Consider the following 18,699-nt stretch of genomic DNA (forward strand, 5'->3'; position numbering starts at 1 on the left):
TTTGTCTCTCTCCTGTGTCTCTCTCCTGTGTCTCCTCTGTCTCTCTCCTGTGTCTCCTCTGTCTCTCTCCTGTGTCTCTCTCCTGTGTCTCCTCTGTCTCTCTCCGCTGTCTGTGTCCCCTCTGTCCCCTGTGTCTCCTCTGTCTCTCCCCTGTGTCTGTCTCCTCCCTGTGTCTCTCTCCTGTGTCTCCTCTGTCTCTCTCCCCTGTGTCTCTCTCCTGTGTCTCTCTGTGTCTCTCTCCTGTGTCTCTCCCTGTGTCTCCTCTGTCTCTCTCCTGTGTCTCTCTCCTGTGTCTCTCTCCTGTGTCTCCTCTGCTCCCTGTGTCTGTGTCTCTCTCCTGTGTCTCCCTGTGTCTCCCTGTGTCTCTCTCCTGTGTCTCTCCTCCTGTGTCTCCTCTGTCTCTCTCCTGTGTCTCCTCCTGTATCTCTCCTGTCTCTCTCCTCTGTCTCTCTCCTGTGTCTCCTCTGTCTCTCCCTGTGTCTCCTCTGTCTCTCTCTGTGTCTCCTCTGTCTCTCTCCTGTGTCTCCTCTGTCTCTCTCCTCTGTGTCTCCTCTGTCTCTCCCTCTGTGTCTCTCCCCTGTGTCTCCTCTGTCTCTCTCCTGTGTCTCTCTCCTGTGTCCTGTCCTCTCCTGTCCTCTTCCCTGTGTCTCCCTCTGTCTCTCTCCTGTGTCTCTCTCCTGTGTCTCTCCTCTGTCTCTCTCCTCCTGTCTCTCCCCCTGTGTCTCCTCTGTCCTCCCTGTGTCTCCTCTGTCTCTCTCCTGTGTCTCTCCTCCTGTGTCTCCTCTGTCTCTCTCCTCTGTCTCTCTCCTGTGTCTCCCTGTCTCTCTCTGTGTCTCCTCTGTCTCTCTCCTGTGTCTCCTGTGTCTCTCTCTTCCCCCTGTGTCTCTCTCCTCTGTCTCTCTCCTGTGTCTCCTCTGTCTGCTCCTCCTGTGTCTCTCCTGTGTCTCTCCCCTGTGTCTCCTCTGTCTCTTCCTGTGTCTCCTCTGTCTCTCTCCTGTGTCTCTCTCCTGTGTCTCCTCTGTCTCTCTCCTGTGTCTCTCCTCTGTCTCTCTCCTCTCCTGTGTCTCTCTCCTGTGTCTCCTCTGTCTCTCTCCTCTCTCCTTCCTGTCTCTCTCCTGTGTCTCCTCTGTCTCTCCCCTGTCTCTCTCCTGTCTCCTCCTGTGTCTCTTGTCCTCCTGTGTCTCTCCCCTGTGTCTCCTCTGTGTCTCTCTCCTGTGTCTCCTGTCTCTCTCCTGTGTCTCCTATGTATCTCTCCTGTGTCTCTCTCTGTCTCTCTCCTGTGTCTCCTCTGTGTCTCTCCTCTGTCTTTCTCCTGTGTCTCCTCTGTCTCTCTCCTGTGTCTCCTCTGTCTCTCTCCTGTGTCTCTCTCCTGTGTCTCCTCTGTCTCCTCCTCTGTCTGTGTCTCCCTGTCTCTCCCCTGTGTCTCTCCTCTGTGTCTCTCCCTGTGTCTCCTCTGTCTCTCTCTCCTGTGTCTCCTCTGTCTCTCCTGTGTGTCTCCTCCTGTGTCTCCTCTGTCTCTCTCTGTCTCTCTCCTGTGTCTCCTCTGTCTCTCTGTGTCCTCTGTCTCTCCCCCTGTGTCTCCCCCTGTGTCTCCTCTGTCTCTCTCCTGTCTCTCCTGTGTCTCCTCTGTCTCTCCTGTGTCTCCTCTGTGTCTCTCTCTGTCTCTCTCCTCTGTCTCTCTCCTGTGTCTCTCTCCCCTGTGTCTCCTCTGTCCTCTCCTGTGTCTCTCTCCTCTGTCTCCTCCTGTCTCTCTCTGTGTCTCCTCTGTCTCTCTCCTCTGTGTCTCTCTCTGTCTCCCGTGTCTCCTCTGTCTCTCTCCTGTGTCTCTCTCCTGTGTCTCCTCTGTCTCTCTCCTCTGTCTCTCTCCTGTGTCTCCTCTGTCTCTCTCCTCTGTCTCTCTCCTGTGTCTCCTCTGTCTCTCTCCTGTGTCTCTCTCCTGTGTCTCTCTCCTGTGTCACCTCTGTCTCTCTCCTCTGTCTCTCTCCTGTGTCTTTCTCCTCTGTCTCTCCCGTGTCTCCTCTGTCTCTCTCCTCTGTCTCTCTCCTGTGTCTCTCTCCCCGTGTCTCTCTCCTGTGTCTCCTCTGTCTCTCTCCTCTCTCTCTCCTGTGTCTCTCTCCTCAGTCTCTCTCCCTGTCTCTCTCCTCTGTCTCTCTCCTCTGTCTCTCTCCTTTGTCTCTCTCCTGTGTCTTTCTCCTCTGTGTCTCTCTCTCCTGTGTCTCTCTCCTCTGTCTCTCTCCTCTGTCTCTCTCCTCTGTGTCTCCTGTGTCCTCTCTTGTGTCTTTCCTCTGTCTCTCTCCTGTGTCTCCTCTCTCTCATTTGTCTCTCTCCTCTGTCTCTCTCCCGTGTCTCCTCTGTCTCTCTCCTGTGTCTCTCTCCCGTGTCTCCTGTGTCTCTCTCACGTGTCTCTTCTGTCTCTCTCCCGTGTCTCCTCTGTCTCTCCTCTGTCTCTCTCCTCTGTCTCTCTCCTGTGTCTCTCTCCCTGTGTCTCTCTCCCGTGTCTCCTCTGTCTCTCTCCTGTGTCTCTTTCCTGTGTCTCTCTCCTGTGTCTCTCTCCTGTGTCTCTTTCCTGTGTCTCTCTCCTGTGTCTCTCTCCTCTGTCTCTCTCCTCTGTCTCTCTCCTGTGTCTCTCCTGTGTCTCTCTCCTCTCTCTCCCTGTCTCCTCTGTCTCTCTCCTGTGTCTCTCTCCTGTGTCTCTCTCCTCTCCAATCCAAACAACAGGGACCAGCAGATTGTATCTTCAGACACACAGAGACAGCCTTTAGGCCTGGTTTAGACCACAGTATTTCCAGGATAATGTTCACTGTCATTGTGTCCATGGGTCTCTTTGGGTAGTAGGCCTAATTTCTGACCAAAATATTCAAATGATCTGCTTGTCTATTACAGTCTCATCAGGTACTGTGATCATAGTTGAATAGTTAAAGATTACAGTACTGTGATGGTCTAGCTCTCTGGCATTGTATGTCTCTCTCTCTCTCCCCCTCCCCCTCTCACTCTATACCTTCCTCTCTCTCTTTCTCTCCCCCTCCCCTCTATACCTTCCTTTTTTCTCTCTCACTCTCTCTCCTCTCTCTCTCTGTCTCCCCGCCAACTGTCTCTCTCTCCCTCAGGTAAGGGGAAGAAGGACTCTCAGAAGAGTCAGAAGGGAGGCACGCTGAGTAAAGGGGCGGGGAAGAAGATCACTAAGATCATTGGCTTAGGCAAGAAGAAGCCGTCCACTGACGAACAGACCTCTTCAGCCGAGGAGGACATACCCACCTGTGGTAAGACACCTGTTAGGGGTTAGAGGTCACATCTGGGGTGTGTAGAGGACAACCTATATCAAGGGTGGATTGGTCGATAGGTGCTCTGTTAAAATGTGTTCCAATACATTGTTGTTGTTTCTATGTAGAATGTACGGGGACATGCCTTGACTTACAACAACCAGAACTGCAGCTATTGACCCATTTCATTTACATTTACATTTAACTCATTTAGCAGACGCTCTTATCCAGAGCGACTTACAAATTGGTGAATTCACCTTCTGACATCCAGTGGAACAGCCACTGTACAATAGTGCATCTAAATCATTTAAGGGGGGGGGATTACTTATCCATTTCCTGGTCTGCTGTTTCACCATTGGTCACTTTACCACACCCTTTTATTCTAACTGGTCCGTCTTGCCTGATTGACAGGCTACCTGAACGTGCTGTCCAATAACCGCTGGCGTGGCGTTGGTGTCGTCTGAAGGACAACCAGCTGCTGCTTCATAAGGACCGTACTGATCTGAGACCCACACGGCCAGCCTGCCCCTCAGGGGCTGCAGGTCAGCCCGGGACTGGACTCCAAACACCCTTCGCCTTCCGCCTGCTCCGCGGACAGGAGGTGGCTGTACTGGAGGTAGGTTGGTGGTCAATGGGTGGAAGTTGGTCATAGATTCAGATCTGGGATCAGCTTACCCACCACGCCAAATCTGAACCTTCATGTTCAAATCATCAGATCTGACCTTAAATCAGCGCCCAAGGGGCATCTTCCCACACCATCAAATGCACTAACTAGCTAGTGAGTAGCTTTGTGGTCATGTGATAGTTTGAGTTGGATATAAAATAGTGCTGGATCTCTCTAAACCCTGTTCTCTCCAGGCGTCCTCCTCAGAGGTCATGGGTCGGTGGCTGGGGATGCTGCTAGCTGAAACAGGCTCTATCACAGACCCTGCAGCTTTACATTATGATTACATAGATGTAGAGACTACCGCAAACGTTATCCAGCTGGCCAAGCAGTCCTTCTGGTGAGACGCACACACACGCACGCACGCACGCGCACGCACACACACACACACACACACACACACACACACACACACACACACACACACACACACACACACACACACACACACAGATGTAGAGACTACCGCAAACGTTATCCAGCTGGCCAAGCAGTCCTTCTGGTGAGACACACACACACACACACACACACACATAGGGTAATTTTGTTTTCCAGATGGGCTGTGAGCAGTTCTGGGCTGATGAGATGTAGTCATTGTTTGTGTTTGTCTCTAAGTTGTTATTCGTATGTTTATATCTGGTGCAAAAAAAAAAAGGAAAAACTAAATATCTATATTTTATTAAAGATGGGGTGTTGGTGGGTATGTTGGCCGAGTGTGTGCATGCGTTTTGAAATCCACCAAAAAGGCAAGCGTTGTATGACAGTTGGGACGGGTGCATGATGGTATGTGTCCACTATGAGGTTTTGAAAAACCCCTCAGCCCCTGTTGAGTTAGGAATGCACGACTCTGGATCAATGTTTTCCCTGAGAGGATGTGAGTCACTCTCTTACCAGCATTGTTTTCACCAGAGCACTGTGTGCAGTCCAGTCCTGCCCACACAAACAAACCACAACACACTTAGCAAAGGGCTGGATGAAGAGTTTCAATATCAACTGGATTACTAAATGATTGGACTGTTATTTGTATGATGGGGACAATATGAGACAACAGCTATAAGGGTCCTTAAAGGCAAATTCTCTCCTTATTCCCAATAGGCTCTACATTCTATAGATGACTAGGATTTTGAGGAGAAGGTGTCATTTGTCCTTGTATAGTAACTCACAGTGTCCTCCTCAGCTTCACCAGTAAACGTGCTGTATCTCCCAACCCTTATCTGGACAACCCTGCCAACAGTTACGCATGTCCCTCTGGAATGGCACTGCACTATGATGATGTGCCCATCAATGGAATGGTAAGCACACACACACACACACACACACACACACACACACACACACACACACACACACACACACACACACACACACAAAATATCTATATATAAGAACAAATGGGAGCAGTATCTCTCCATCTCCTGTCTGGATGCTGCATTGTGATGGCTTGCATCAGGGACATCTTTTTGTTTCTCATCCTCTCTCGCTCCCTCTTTCCCATGCTCATCCCTCTGATTCAATTATTGTGCAACTTTCAAGTACGTTCTGCTCCAACTCACTGGTCTGTAACAACAACATCAACCCTTTGGTGTCCTCTCTTTCTCTTCTCCTCCCCCCTTTTATCGTCTCATTTGCTGGCTCCTTTGTTCACTCTGTTTCACATTTTCATCTCCCCTTCTCTCTTATCATTTTCTTTCTTTATATTTCCTCTTCTCTCCTCTTCTCTCCTCTTCTCTCCTCCTCTTCTCTCCTCTTCTCTCCTCTTCTCTCTCCTCTTCTTCTCTCCCTTCTCTCCTCTCCTCTTCTCTCCCCTTCTCTCCTCTCCCCTTCTCTCCTCTTCTCTCCTCTTTCTCTCCTCTTCTCTCCTCTTCTCCCCCTTCTCTCCTCTCCTCTTCTCTCTTCTCCTCTCCCCTTCTCTTCTCTCCTCTCTTCTCCTCTCCTATCCTCTCTTCTCCTCTCCCCTTCTCTTCTCTCCTCTCCTCTTTGCATACCTTCCTCTATCGTAAGGACCCGAGGCGCTATACTCCAGCCCTGCCACCGGAGGGCGACGTCTGAGAGGAGGTGTTGTATGAGAACACTGACCCCGACCTGTATGAGAACATGCCTTCGCCCAAGCTGGCTGCCCGCTACTCCCCAAGCCCAGTCGCCTGGCATCATCCTCCTCCTCCTCTTCCTCCAGCCACTACAAAACCCCTGGCCCTGTCAAATCCAAACTCCTCTCCTCTTCCTCCGCTTCCTCGGCTAACACTAACACTAAAGCCATTGCTCAGGTGACTAACGCACTGCTTTCCTAACATTTATGCAACCTACACTGAACTCTTCTCTTTCATATCAACTGCATAGTTCACTTCAAAGTCAATGTTTATCAAACATTTTCATACCTAAAAAGATGTTGGGACCCTTGTGACATTTCTTGTATAGACCCAAATGTCAATGACATCATCTAAATTCCATCGAATAACTTTATGATTTTGGTGTGAACTCTCCCTTTAACTAAATATGAATTAAAACAGATAGCAATTATTTTCTACGGGAGAGGTGACAGGGATACTGTATGTAGAGAGGAGGGGGATTGGACAGGGATACTGTATGTAGAGAGGAGGGATTGGACAGATACTGTATGTAGAGAGGAGGGGATTGGACAAAGATACTGTATGTAGAGAGGAGAGATTGGACAGAAGATACTGTATGTAGAGACAGGGGATTGGACAGAGATACTGTATGTGAGAGGAGGGGATTGAAAAGGATACTGTATGTAGAGAGGAGAGTTGGACAGAGATACTGTATGTAGAGAGGAGGGGGATTGGACAGAGATACTGTATGTAGAGAGGAGGGGATTGGACAGATACTGTATGTCTAGAGGAGGGGATTGGACAGGAATACTGTATGTAGAGAGGAGGGGATTGGACAGAGATACTGTATGTAGAGAGGAGGGGATTGGACAGATACTGTATGTCTGAGGAGGGATTGGACAGGAATACTGTATGTAGAGAGGAGGGGATTGGACAGATACTGTATGTAGAGAGGAGGGGATTGGACAGATACTGTATGTAGAGAGGAGGGGATTGGACAGATACTGTATGTAGAGAGGAGGGGATTGGACAGATACTGTATGTAGAGAGGAGGGGATTGGACAGATACTGTATGTAGAGAAGGAGGGGATTGGACAGAGATACTGTATGTCTAGAGGAGGATTGGACAGAGATACTGTATGTAGAGAGGAGGGGATTGGACAGATACTGTATGTAGAGAGGAGAGGAGGATTGGACAGAGATATTGTATGTCTAGAGGAGGGGATTGGACGGATACTGTATGTAGAGTAGAGGGGATTGGACAGAGATACTGTATGTAGAGAGGAGGATTGGACAGATACTGTATGTAGAGAGGAGAGGAGGGGATTGGACAGAGATGTGTATGTCTAGAGGAGGGGATTGGACGGATACTGTATGTAGAGTAGGGGATTGGACAGAGATACTGTATGTAGAGAGGAGGGGATTGGACAGAGATACTGTATGTAGAGAGGAGAGGAGGGGATTGGACAGAGATATTGTATGTCTAGAGGAGGATTGGACAGATACTGTATGTAGAGAAGAGGGGATTGGACAGGGATACTGTATGTAGAGAGGAGGATTGGACAGAGATACTGTATGTAGAGAGGAGGGGATTGGACAGAGATACTGTATGTAGAGAGGAGGGGATTGGACAGAGATGCTGTATGTAGAGAGGAGGGGATTGGACAGATACTGTATGTAGAGTAGAGGGGATTGGACAGAGATACTGTATGTCTAGAGGAGGGGATTGGACAGAGATACTGTATGTAGAGAGGAGGGGATTGGACAGAGATACTGTATGTAGAGAGGAGAGGAGGGGATTGGACAGAGATATTGTATGTCTAGAGGAGGGATTGGACAGATACTGTATGTAGAGGAAAGGGGATTGGACAGGGATACTGTATGTAGAGAGGAGGGGATTGGACAGAGATACTGTATGTAGAAGGAGGGGATTGGACAGATACTGTATGTAGAGAAGGAGGGGATTGGACAGAGATACTGTATGTAGAGAGGAGGGGATTGGACAGAGATACTGTATGTCTAGAGGAGGATTGGACAGATACTGTATGTAGGTATGTAGAGAGGATGTGATTGGACAGGGATACTGTATATGTAGAGGGGATGGGATTGGACAGAGATACTGTATGTAGAGAGGAGGGGATTGGACAGGGATACTGTATGTAGAGGAGGATTGGACAGAGATACTGTATGTCTAGAGGGGAGGATTGGACAGAGATACTGTATGTAGAGAGGAGGGGATTGGACAGAGATGCTGTATGTAGAGTAGAGGGGATTGGACAGAGATACTGTATGTAGAGAGGAGGGGATTGGACAGAGATACTGTATGTCTAGAGGAGGGGATTGGACAGAGATGCTATGTCTAGAGGAGGGATTGGACATGATCTAGAGTAGAGGATTGGACAGAGATACTGTATGTCTAGAGGAGGGGATTGGACAGAGATACTGTATGTCTAGAGGAGGGATTGGACAGAGATACTGTATGTCTAGAGGAGGGATTGGACAGAGATACTGTATGTAGAGAGGAGAGGAGGGGATTGGACAGAGATACTGTATGTCTAGAGGAGGGGATTGGACAGAGATATTGTATGTAGAGGAGGGGATTGGACAGATACTGTATGTAGGGAGAGGGGAGGGGATTGGACAGAAGATGTATGTAGAGAGGAGGGATTGGACAGATACTGTATGTAGAAAGGAGGGGATTGGACAGAGATACTGTATGTAGAGAGGAGGGGATTGGACAGAGATACTGTATGTCTAGAGGAGGGGATTGGACAGATACTGTATGTAGGTATGTAGAGAGGATGTGATTGGACAGGGATACTGTATGTGGGGATGGGATTGGACAGAATACTGTATGTAGAGAGGAGGGGATTGGACAGGGATACTGTATGTAGAAGGAGGATTGGACAGAGATACTGTATGTAGAGGAGGGGATTGGACAGAGAATACTGTATGTACAGAGGAGGATTGGAGAAGGATTAAATATTGCAATTTGAGTCTCAATTCTTGTTACATGTGTTATTCCTGCAGAGACATGCTTTGTTTTAATATAATGGTGTTGATACTGGCCACCCAGAATCTAGGTTTCAGACATTATCCTCAAAATCCCTGCTGGCTTAGTCCTACTGTAGTGTGTCTCTTAGTAATGTGATTAAAAACATGGCCATGCAGAGGAATGGTGTTACAAGTATATTGAGCCCCTCGTAAAATGTCAGTTTTGAGTGTATGGGGTTAGGGTCTGAGACATTGACCATGCACTTTCTTTAGCAAACCTTAGCTGGAGAGCCTTGATATTAACTGACAGAAGTAGGGGGGGGTCAAATAGCTGCAGTGTGTTAGGCTGCGTATCTCTCAGAGCACTGCGGACCACCTGCTTTTAGAGGGTTGTGTGTGTATGTGTGTGCGTGTGTGTGTGTCCTCAATATGTTCACACTACTCCTTGCCTTTACACTGACCATCACCTCCATATTATGTCATTATTTTATATTTGTAAAGACGTTACAGCACGTGTCCAACTCATTCACGGAAGGCAGAGTGTCTGCTGGTTTTTCGGCTCCTCCCTTGTACTTGATTGATTGATTAAAGGTCATTGATTAGTAAGGAGCTCTCCTCACCTGGTTGTCTAGGTCTTAATTGAAAAAGCTGAAAGCATGAACCTAGGCCCTCCATGGTATGACGTTGATGCCCCTGGTCTACATAAACCTGACATGTACTGAACGTGGCACCCAGCACTGTTACACACACCCATCACATGGCGTTGGCATAGAGTTGCTGTTTTTTTTTTGAGCGTGTGTGTGTGTGTGTGTGTGTGTGTGTGTGTGTGTGTGTGTGTGTGTGTGTGTGTGTGTGTGTGCCCATCCTCAGATGAACCTTTCATTGTCATCAGACACACAGTCACACACACTGCAGGAGTAATGCAGCACAGTAGGACTGGGATTACTGTGTTATGTTTAACTTAAAAAATGTGTTTGTACAGCTGTGCACAGGGCGTTCTCATGATCATATCCACCTGGGGAGGTTGGTGGACATTGTGGTTTTTATTGAAGTTGTTTTGTAGCCATTGTAACTGTCTGTTCACTTCATGGTTTTCATTATATGTGCAAATTATACTTAGCAGTTTTAAGCCTGTGCATTTCAACCAGATTATGAATAGATGTTCTCTCTTCCTCCTTCTCAACCAATCAGCTGAAGGAAAAAAGGTCCCAGTGACCAATGGGACAGCGTCTAAACAGAAGGTGGACAAGAACCAGGCCAAGAAGACCAATGGAACAGCCACCAATGGAACAGCATCTGTGAAACACAACAACTCCAGTAAGTGTGTGTGTGTGTGTGTTTCTGTGTGTGTGTGTGTGTTTCTGTGTGTTTCTGTGTGTGTGTGTGTGTGTGTGTGTGTGTGTGTGTGTGTGTGTGTGTGTGTGTGTGTGTGTGTGTGTGTGTGTGTTTCTGTGTGTGTGTGTGTTTCTGTGTGTGTGTGTGTGTGTCTGTGTGTGTGTGTGTGTTTATGTGTGTTTATGTGTGTGTGTGTGTGTTTCTGTGTGTGTGTGTGTGTGTTTCTGTGTGTGTGTGTGTGTGTTTCTGTGTGTGTGTGTGTGTGTGTGTGTTTCTGTGTGTGTGTGTGTGTGTGTGTGTTTCTGTGTGTGTTTCTGTGTGTGTGTGTGTGTGTGTGTGTGTGTGTGTGTGTGTGTGTGTGTGTGTGTTTCTGTGTGTGTGTGTGTGTTTCTGTGTGTGTGTGTGTGTTTCTCTGTGTGTGTGTGTGTGTGTTTCTGTGTGTGTGTGTGTGTGTGTTTCTGTGTGTGTGTGTGTGTGTGTGTGTGTGTGTGTGTGTGTGTGTGTGTGTGTGTGTGTGTGTGTGTGTGTGTGTGTGTGTGTGTGTGTGTGTGTGTGTGTGTGTGTGTGTGTGTGTGTGTGTGTGTGTTTCTGTGTGTGTGCGATAGAGACACATTCCCATGAGTACATTACAGTCTGCAAATCATGACACCCAGTACTGGCATGTTAATTCAACTGGTGCTCGTCTGTCACTTCCAGTCATCATTATACCAGCCACTGGCTATACAGCAGTAGCCTGGTCTTAGTAGACACTAAGTCTGGCGCCCCACTCCTCAGTCAAACACACCGCTGATCGCTTTCTAGGAAAACTGAAACACCACAATAAGCCGGAAAATGCCGGAATTCCCAACTGACAGTTGGTGAAGCAGCAGGAGCAGACATATTTTGGGTGGAGCTAATACAGTTTCTTAGAAACCATCCGTCGTAAAAACCCAACCTTGTGGATGACTGTCACTACATATCCAGACCAAACTAACACTCATATTTGGCCAGGGGACAGAGTGGTCACTGGTGGGGCTAATCTGTATGATGGAGGGCTGTGTCTATTCAGTAATGCTGTGGATCTACGACCGTTTTGAACCCGCTTTCTCAAGACATTTTGGATTCAGTGTCTGTTACACAATCCTTGTTTCATCTCAAGCTAAAATAGGCCCATATCAATTATTAGCCAGATGGTTGAAGATGTCAAGTGGTGGTTTGAATGAGTATACAGTCCTTCGTAAAGGCTAATGTTCTAGTGAGGAGCACACACACACACACACGTGTCATTTGTGGTGTGGAGAGGCTCCAGTGGCTTAGGTTTCTTATTCAGGTTATTATTTTCCAGCAGGGTTGGACCCTACCCTCTTCTGGGTGATTAACAGGTATTTCTGGGCTGAGGCTTGGGTTCACTGGGTTTCTGGTCCAGTTTATGAACTCTGATGAGCATTGGTTGAACCATTGGTCGGTTCTTTCTCCTCTCCCTCCTCCTGTTCTCCCCTATCATCACCCTGTTGTCCCCTCCCATTCCTCATCCTATTCTCCTCCCATTCCTCTCATCCCTGTTCTCCCCTCCCATTCCTCTCATCTCCTGTTCTCCCCTCCCATTCCTCTTATCCCCTATTCTTCTCCCCATCTGTTCCATTCCTCTCATCCCTGTTCTCCCTCCCATTCCTCTCATCTTCTGTTCTCCCCTCCCATTCCTCTCATCTTCTGTTCTCCCCTCATCATTCCTCCTCATCCCCTGTTCTCCCCTCCCATTCCTCTCATCCTTCTGTTCTCCCCTCCCATTCCTCTCATCTTCTGTTCTCCCTCCCATTCCTCTCATCCCCTGTTCTTCCCTCTTCATCATTCCTCTCATCCCCTGTTCTCTCCTCCCATTCCTCTCATCCCCTGTTATCCCATTCCTCTCATCCCTGTTCCCCTCTTCATCATGACCTCTCATCCCTGTTCTCTCTTCATGGTTCCTCTCATCCATTGTTCTCCCATTCCTCTCATCCCCCGTTATCCCATTCCTCTCATCCCCTGTTCTCCCATTCCTCTCATCCGTTATTCCATTCCTCTCATCCATTGTTATCCCATTCCTCTGTTATCCCATTCCTCTCATCCTGTTATCCCATTCCATCCCGTTATCCCATCTCTCTTGTTCTCCCATTCCTCGTTATTCATCATCCCTTGTTATCCCATTTCCTCTCATCCCCATCCCGTTATCCCATTTCTCCCCTCCCATTCCTATCATCATCCCTGTTATTTCCTTCCCATTCCTCCACCTATGATTCTATTCTCCTCCTAATCCCTCTTTTTCCCCAAATCCCTCCTTCCCCTTCCCCCTAATCCCTCCTTCTCCCTCCCCCCTAATCCCTCCTTCTCCCCTTCTTCCTCCCCTTCCATTGCCCATTTCCCCACACTGTTTGAGTTTAATGGTGTGAAGGTACACTATATAAACAGAAGTATGTGGACAGCCCTTCAAATGAGTGGATTACGGCTAGTTTCAGCAATACCCGTTTGCTGACAGGTGTATAAAAATTGAGCACACAGCCCTGCAATCTCCATAGACAAAAAATTGGAAGTAGAATGGCCCGTACTGAAGAGCTCAGTGACTTTCTACGGACACTGTCATAGGATACCACCTTTCCACAAGTTTGGCAAATTACGTTCCTGCTAGAGCTGCCCTGGTCAAATGTAAGTGCTGTTATTGTGAAGTGGAATCGTCTAGGAGCAACAACGGCTCAGCCGTGAAGTAGTAGGCCGCATAAGCACACAGAATGGGACCGCTGAGTGCTGAAGTGCGTAGAGCGTATAAAACCGTCTGTCCTCGGTTACAACACTCACTACCCGAGTTCCAAGCCTCTGGAAGCAATGTCAGCACAATAACTGTTTGTCGGGGAGCTTCATGAAATGGGTTTCCATGGCTAAGCAGCTGCAATCCTAAGATCACCATGCACCATGCCAAATGTCGGCTGGAGTGTAAATCTCTGCATAACGTTTCACCATCTGGCAGTCCGACGGATGAATTTGGGTATGGTGGATGCCAGGAGAATGCTACCTGCCCCAATGCATAGTGTCAACTGTAAAGTTTGGTGGATGAGGATTAATGGTCTGGAGCTGTTTTTTTCATGGTTTGGGCCTCTTAGGTCCAGTGAAGAGGAAATCACAATGCTACAGCATAAAATTACATTCTCGATGAGCAACAATGGCTCAGCACGTGAAGTGGTAGGCCACGCAAACTCAAACGGGACCGCCTAGTGCATTTTCTGTGCTTCCAACTTTCTGGCAACAGTTTGGGGAAAAGGCCTTTCCTGTTTCAGCATGACAATGCCCCCTGTGCACAAATCAAGGTCCATACAGAAATGGTTTGTCAAAATCGGTGTGGAGAGAACTTGACTGACTTGCACAGAGCCCTGACCTCAACCTCATTGGACACCTTGGGATTGGAATTGGAATTGGAATGCCGACTGCGAGCCAGTCCTAATCGCGCAACATCAGTTTCCGACCTCACTAATGCTCTTGTGGTTGAATGGAAGCAAGTCCCTGCAGCAATGTTCCAACATCCAGTGGAAAGCCTTCCCAGAAGAGTGGAGGCTGTTATAGCAGCAATGTTCCAACATCCAGTGGAAAGCCTTCCCAGATGAGTGGAGGCTGTTGTAGCAGCAATATTCCAACATCCAGTGGAAAGCCTTCCCAGAAGAGTGGAGGCTGTTATAGCCGCGAGGGGGACAAACTCCATATTAATGCTCATGATGTTGGAATGAGATGTTCAACAAGCAGGTGTCCACGTCCTTTTGGTCATGTAGTGTGTATAGAACTCCTCTCTCCTCTCTGTCCTGTAGGTGCAGAGCAGTATAAGTGCGGTAAGAACCGTGTGGAGGCGGACGCCAAGATGCTGCAGGCTAAAGAGGAGGAGCTAATCAACAGAAAGCAGGACATCAGGAACCGTCTGACCCAGCTGAAGAAGGACAGGAAAGACCTGCGCACCGCCATGGAGGCCAGCACCGGTACGACACACACACACACACACACACACACACACACACACACACTGCTTCTACCAAGGTAGAGAGAAGAGGAGAGAGGTGGGAGTGAAAGTAGTGTAAGATGGAGATGATGGGAGGGTTAGTAGTGAGTGGAGTTATGGATGGGTGGGTTAGGTTTAGGATTGAGGGGTGCAGGATGGAAGAAGGGTTTGGAGGGAGAGATGGGAGTCAGATGTTCTTTTCCTGACTGACTTCTCAATAAACTACAGATACTAGAGTGTACGGAGTGTAAGGAAGGACAGATACTAAGAGTGTACGGTAGTGCGGTGACCCATTCTAAAGCCTCCTTCCTCCACCTCCTTCACACAGCTAAGCGCTGCGCTGGGTCCCTGACAGAGCGGCTGAAAAGGGTGGAGGACGAGTGCAAGCTGAAGGAGGACGAGCGGGTGAGCCTGGAGCTGGAGATGACAGAGGTCAAGGAGAGTCTCAAGAAGGCCCTGAACGGAGGAGTCACTCTGGGACTCACCATCGAGCCCAAGTCTGGCACCTCCAGCCCACAGGTTTGTTTTATCAATCTTTTTTTTTTTTTTACATCAGCAGTTGTCACAAAGTGCCTTACAGAAGCCCAGCCTAAAACACCAAAAGAGCAAGCAATGCAGAGGCAGAAGCCCAGCCTAAAACACCAAAGAGCAAGCAATGCAGAGGCAGAAGCCCAGCCTAAAACACCAAAAGAGCAAGCAATGCAGAGGCAGAAGCCCAGCCTAAAACACCAAAGAGCAAGCAATGCAGCGAGGCAGAAGCCCAGCCCTAAAACACCAAAGAGCAAGCAATGCAGAGGCAGAAGCACAGTGGCTAGAAAAAACTCCCTGGAAGGCAGATACCTAGAGAGGAACCATTAAGTCCTGGTCTGGCTGTCTCTACCATGTCCATGACCCATGGCTGAGTCTCAGTACTGTACAATGGCTTCCTTCTCTTGAAAAGTGAACAGTGAACAGACAAAAGCATTCAATTGAAATGACTAAAACTAAATCAAACCTGTGCAGAAAAGATAATTGACCTACATTTATAGGTGTCCAGCTTGATAACAGTCATTTATAGTCTCTTCACTGTGTCCAGCTTGATAACAGTCATTTATAGTCTCTTCGCTGTGTCCAGCTTGATAACAGTCATCTATAGTCTGTTCACTGTGTCAAAGACGCCCAACATACTCATGAGAAACAGGCTGTTGCAAATGTTGCTGCTGACTCTGAATGGTGTGTATCCAGTCCCCAGTGTTGCTGAGGCGTACCCTAGAGAACTCTCCCATCTCCAGCTGTGACACCAGTGACACAGAGAGCTGTTCTACTCTGCCCGTCAACAGTGCCTCCCTCCTACGCAGAACGACCAATCAGAAACCCTCGGCCGTCCGCGGCCATGTCCTCAAGAAGGCTAAGGTGGGACAGAGTTACGGAGAACACACACCAGTGGAGGCTGGTGGGAGGAGCTATTGGAGGAGGGGCTCATTGTAATTTCTGGAACGGATTAGAATGAATGGAACGGTATCAAACATATGGAAACCACATTTGATTCTATTCCATTCCAGGCCTTACAATGAGCCAATTCTCCTATAGCTCCTCCCACCAGCCTCTTCTGACACACACACACACACACACACACACACACTCCTGAATTTACGTACACACACACACACACACACGGGGCGGCAGGGTAGCCTAGTCGTTAGAGCGTTGGACTAGTATCCGAAAGGTTGCAAGTTCATATCCCCAAGCTGACAAGGTACAAATCTGTCGTTCTGCCCCTGAACAGGCAGTTAACCCACTGTTCCAAGGCCGTCATTGAAAATAAGAATTTGTTCTTAACTGACTTGCCTAGTTAAATAAAGGTAAAATAAAAAAATAAAAAACACACACACACTCAAAACATCCTCTGCACTCATTCACCTGTATTACCACACATCTGACACACACCCATCCCAGTCTAATGACTGCACTGAATTTGCGTGTGACTGTGGTATTTGTGTGTATTTGCATGTACGTCTCAACTCACTCAGTGCTCCCTTTGTTGCAGGAATGGGAGATGAAGACTGGCACATGAGCAACAACTCTGTTCACAACAGTCCTATCTTATTATCTTTTTATTTTATTTTAATGCGTGTATATATTTATTTAAATCAGTTCGTATGGGGAAGAAGGTTGAAGAGAGTACACTACAAGCATAGCCAAACAGAGAGACGATCGAGACAATGTTGATTCTTTTTTTTGTCTACTTTATTTCCTGGACATAAAGAACTAGCAGTCTTTTTCTAGCGTACCATTGCATAATACCATGTCATATTTCAACTACTCTGTTGTGTGCTTTTGTATCGCCCAATCTTGTTTTTTTTTGTTCGTTTTTGTTTTGCAGTCATCCACTTTCCATACAGTCTCTCGTATGCGTGTTTCTCCATCACATAAAACAATCAGGTTTCTACAACTCATGGGGTTCCAAAATCAAGTGCATATTTATTTGTAAATGTTTCTTAGGTAAATACTAGCATCCTCGTGATTATTTATGTTGATAATATTTAATGCTTGTTGTATTGTATAGCTCCCTCTCTTTAGAACAGGAACTGCACTGTGCCACTAATGTCCACAGCATCTGGATCCAGCCGTTAGTATCACTGTTAGGCAATCCAGATGATTTTCAAATCATCAAACCAGCAAAACACCTACAGTACTCTAGTCCTTAGTGGTTGATGCCTGGGAGTGGGCCTTTGGAATGTGCGGGTCAGACTAAGGGGCGTGGCGGTGTTTTGGTGAGTTTGGCCACTGGCGTTGGGAAAAGTCCTCAACCTCAAGTAATGTAGCCTCTCGTATTCACACTTCTGCATCCAGGAGCCTCAGGCCACAGCTCTTATAATCATGCCACTGGTGCACTGTAACCCTGTGGTCTGGTCTCACTCTGTGTGTGTGTGTGTGTGTGTGTGTGTGTGTGTGTGTGTGTGTGTGTGTGTGTGTGTGTGTGTGTGTGTGTGTGTGTGTGTGTGTGTGTGTGTGTGTGTGTGTGTGTGTGTGTGTGTGTGTGTGTGTGTGTGTGTGTGTGTGTTAGTTTGTGTGTATGTATGCATTAGTTTGTATGTGTGTGTGTGTGTGTGTTTAAAATGTCTTGAGGCACATTCCAACCCCATCATTAATACACTGTTAGAAATAGAGGCCTGTATGGTCAGAAATACTGTGTGTTATCTGCTTCAACCAGAGACTGTAATCTGGTTGTGGATTCTTGAACTTCCAGCTGCTACTCTAGCAACACGTTTCAGCTCATACACATCACACACACTCACACACACACACACACACATACCACATACACCACACACACCACACACCACAGACAGTTTTATGTCATGTATTTCTAATGGTGTTTTTGGTAATGATTTTACCACATCTACAGTACACTGCAAAATATTCCCATATCCACACTGCTCAGTGTAATCTAACCACGGTGCTTTGTAGGGGTGAGACGTAGCATGTTGATGTACTACTGCAAGCAAGCTAAGTTTTTACTATTTTTACTCAAAGGCACGTTTACCTGTAAAACGTCTGGTTTATGGTGCATTTATTGGCCTAGTTGGAATATGAGGCTGTGCGTAACAAAAATGGCCGCCAACAGCTGTTTTCAAGTTATCCGTGTGCATGTTTGTATCCCTCTTTGCCTCTCTTTTCATTCAGATTGAGGTTGGGGTTCAATCCCATCGCTGGGTTAAATGCATCGTGGGTGTTTTAAAGGCAATTGAGTCGACATATGCAGTGTTTATCGTGAATGGGAACATTGCCTTAAAAAGCCTCAATGCCCATAACCTGCGATCGGATTGGATCCCGGCCAAAGTCCAACTAGGCTGCGAGTTAGAGCTCTCACCACAAGATGAGGGAGAGATGAGGAGAGGTTTACAGGGAGGGGAGAAAGAGTTACGCATCTGGTCCATTTTGGATCCCTCTCTTTTCTGTTGGGCAGAGAGAGAGATGATGTCACTCAGAACATGTAGACCCATTGTACCTGTACAAAGCTTTTTGGGAGGGGACAGGATGGGAGGAGGAGGAGGGGGGTGTATTGGGTAAAGGGAGTAGGGGAGAAACAACAAGGGGGGAGGCAGGGGGAGAGAGGGGAGGGGTTGGGTTTGGGTAAAGGGAGTAGGGGAGTAGGGGAGAAACAACAAAAGAGTGGAGGGAGAGAGGGGAGGGGTTGGGTTGGGTGTTTTGGGTAAAGAAGTGGGGAGAAACAACAAGAGTGGAGGAGGGAGAGAGGGGGAGAGGGGGAGGGGTTGGGTGTTTTGGGTAAAGGGAGTAGGGGAGAAACAACAAGAGAGTGGAGGGGGAGAGGGAGAGGGGAGGGGTTGGGTGTTTTGGGTAAAGGGAGTAGGGGAGAAACAACAAAAGAGTGGAGGAGGGAGGGAG

At 47.8% G+C, this 18,699-nt stretch overlaps 1 pseudogene; it reads left to right on the forward strand.

Annotated features, from left to right (window-relative positions):
• Positions 1-16,678, forward strand: part of LOC135534105 (actin filament-associated protein 1-like) — a 41,156-nt pseudogene extending 24,478 nt beyond the window's left edge.
• The last annotated feature ends 2,021 nt before the right edge of the window (positions 16,679-18,699 follow it).

This window comes from Oncorhynchus masou, unplaced genomic scaffold (assembly GCF_036934945.1).
Source record: "Oncorhynchus masou masou isolate Uvic2021 unplaced genomic scaffold, UVic_Omas_1.1 unplaced_scaffold_3009, whole genome shotgun sequence".
Lineage (NCBI taxonomy): Eukaryota > Metazoa > Chordata > Actinopteri > Salmoniformes > Salmonidae > Oncorhynchus > Oncorhynchus masou.